Source organism: Etheostoma cragini, chromosome 11 (assembly GCF_013103735.1).
Source record: "Etheostoma cragini isolate CJK2018 chromosome 11, CSU_Ecrag_1.0, whole genome shotgun sequence".
Taxonomy (NCBI): Eukaryota; Metazoa; Chordata; class Actinopteri; order Perciformes; family Percidae; genus Etheostoma; species Etheostoma cragini.
In genome coordinates this window covers 22889840-22893192 of record NC_048417.1, presented here as the reverse complement: position 1 = coordinate 22893192, position 3353 = coordinate 22889840, and the positions used below count along the sequence as shown (strand labels likewise).

The 3353-nt window shown below is 41.8% G+C and overlaps 1 protein-coding gene across 5 annotated transcripts in view; it reads left to right on the top strand.

Moving 5' to 3' along the window:
• The window catches only part of hdac4 (histone deacetylase 4), a 135474-nt gene that overhangs the window by 86851 nt on the left and 45270 nt on the right, over nucleotides 1-3353 (top strand). The window lies entirely within an intron of this gene.

The window sequence follows — 3353 nt, the reverse complement described above, 5'->3', positions numbered from 1 at the left end:
ACACACACACACACACACACACACACACACACACACACACACACACACACACACACACACACACACACAAACACTCTCCCATATCCATACCACACTGAAAAGTTAACTTCATAACTGTTTATACTTTTCTGTTCCCTGTATCTGTCTTTTGTTGTCTGTAAAGCAACCTTGAGTGCTTAGAAAGGTGCTGTTAAATAAAATGTTTTATTATTATTATTATTATTATATTATTAATAATCCTCCTTCCACTTGAATCCCCACTGATTGTTGTTTGTGGACTGTACCCACTTCCAGGTATATAACTAAAGCAAACTCATAGGTGAAAGCCTGGTTTTTAATGCATCTAACCTCAAACCCATCAGTTTTGACCTTCACACTATTTTGCTGTTTACCATTTGGGTGCCACAATAACCAATAATGAGCACCACTGACTTTAACAATCTCATACCACCTCAATGTAAAGGCCTGATTCTGTCAGAATCAACTATCAGAAGACAAATGTATTTTGAGAAAAGCTTAGAATTAAACATTAATTCTTAGCACAACACCCTGTTTACACTTTAATTTGTCTAAAATAGGTTAACAAACAAACCTGCCTATATGGAGTGTCTGTCTAGGTACAGTCTGTCCCTCTAACCCATATACCTAATGTATCAACATATGATATTTCTGGGAAGCCCCAGCTGATGAGTTTCAGCAAACTACTCTATTGATTTCAATACATCTTCCTCACTTTCTGCTTTTCCTTGGAAGAGCAGCACGCATTCCCCCGGCATGATGCTCGGGACTCCCATCTGTCAAAACAGATAAGCATCTGATCAATATGTTTTGTATCAGAGACCCAGTTTCCTCCTCCACCCTCTATTGAAATTTTAAGCACCACTTATGGAGACGTTTAATCTGGTATTGATGTGTCATTAGATGGTACTTTACTGGGATGTGTACAGTTTTAATGTGTGAGAGTCAAGTCTTCTTTGCCCTGAAGATAACATATAGAGGAAAAGCTTATTATAGAAACCACAACACAGTAATTTCTCTTTTGAGATGAGAGATTTGAGGCCATGTGTCCTTTGCTAATTTTAGGCATATAAGACAAACAGTGACATATAAAGTGAATATACAATAGTACATGATATTCAGGGACTTCCTTGCCTCAAAAACTAATTTGGCCAATGGCAACCAATGTGTACTGTGGAAATCTGTTTTTTAAAGTTACCTTTATAATGCCGGGACTGTGGGTTGTAGCGTGCAGCCCAGGTGATTTTCTACCTTAGCAACACGGGTCCCCGCAGAAGAAGATATGCAATGCTTGTATCTAACAAGAGAGGATGTAAAGTTCTGTTAGTCAGCATTTGGCAGGAAGATTATAAAATGCTGTTTTTGCGGTTTAGAAATGCTGTTTTTTGGGCCGTCAACATTGGAAAGTAGGACAGTGAAGTATGCTGTAACAAGGCGACACGTACACATTCGCCAATGGTTGCCTCTAATGTGTAGGTTTGTGTAGAACAAACTAGGGAGGGAGGCTCGACAATAGAGGGGAGAGGGAGTTATAACAGGGGAAAGTGGGGATTTAGAGGGAGGGAGAGAGGAGCGGATGGGTGGTGGTGAAGGAGAGAGAAAGGGCTACAGTAATATGGCAGCATCAGCAGTAAAACCAGTCTGGGCCCTCTGCAGCGAGTGTGTTCTCACGTGTGCACACTGGTGTGCTTTTGCCAAGTCGGCAGTAACACCCTTCAAAGTCACTGCGTCCTGAGGTGAACACCCCATGGCGACCAGTGCCCAGCAAACACACACCTACTTCACCTTGCTTCTCTTTCTCCTTTACTGTCCTCCCACTAATCTTCCATTTATCTCTATCTCTCTCTCTCTCTCCCTCCCTCCCTCCCTCTGTCTCCACTTCCCCTTTTACCTGTCCATTTCTTAATGACTAAGGTTGCACAAACACAACATTGACCACATCCCCCTCCTCTAATCTTTGTGTGCCTTGTCTTTGCTCCCTTGGTGACACAGTTGGTGTCACCTTTGCAGCCCACTGTCAGTAGGTTTTCACACTGGAGGCTAATATTGTTTCCTGTCACACCTGGGAAACATTTGTAAGCAAAACAAATAGTTGTTAATGATTTAGCTCGTGCATGGCCAGAAATAAGCGTGGCCACTTTTAATGGTGGAAACTCCACCATCATGGGTGGGACTCGAATAAGCATAGTAAGGATATCATCTAATTTCAGGTGAATCTTCAGCACCATCATGGTTCATTTACTATTTGTATCATTAACCCAATGGTAGGGTTGTTATTATTTAGGGGTGTTGAACGCTTGGGTGCATAATTACGACAATCAGCAAATGCCAACATTCACATTATGTGCCTGCATTAATTAAACTAACACCAAATGTCATTTTAAACTTCTATATGAAAATAATTGTGGTAATGTCAAAATGTCAGACTATTACAATTCCTTGTGCAATAGACTAAAATTGAACTTTAATGCACCCTCGTAGTCTGGTCTTCTCCTACTCTCCAGTTCAGCTAATGCATAGCAATTTATCCTGACCCACTCCATCCCTCTTAACAAGGACTTTGGAAGACTGCCCTCCACTTACAAGAAGCTCTTTTTTAAATAATTGAGTTTGATAAGTTCAGTGGCATGTTCCTCTTTAAAATTGAAAGTGCATTTGAAAAAGTACTTTGAACTTATACATTCACAATAGGTCATCTTATTCCCACCAACCACGAGGTACATTGAGGGCTGGTACCTCATTGAAGTACATTAAAACCTTGTGAGGCTTCATCCTACCTTGAAAAGGCTACAGGAAGCAAGGGCCAACAGGGTTTGTAATGAACCTGATATGAGTCTTCTAAGAATAAATCGCTACAGTACGCAAAGAACAATAAATTACTTCCACTTGACTGTACCAAGAAGTCCCAGCTCCTTCTCTGAGGCTCATGAACTCAGCACGGTCCGTTTGATACAAGGCTGTGGGACGAGCATTGGTGGGTCAACCGTCCCTTCAACTAATTAAACGGAATGAAACCAGTGGAGGAGGGAATACAGCTGCCCACGTCTGTCGTAGTCTGGCAGTGAGACACCAAAGCGAGATTATCCAGAAAAGGTCAGGTCCTATCCTTGACAAAACAAGATTCCCAGAATATACTGAAAGATGCCTCTTCTCTATCCTGCCATCATTTTGCACTCACCATTACAGCTTCAAAGCAACATCAGAACGGTAGGCAGAGCCCCAGAAAATAATATAACATTAGAACCAGGCACACACACACCGCACCGTTGTGACGAAAAGGGAGCTGAGCCAGAAGGCAAAGCTCTCGATCTACCGGGCAATTTTCGTTCCTACCC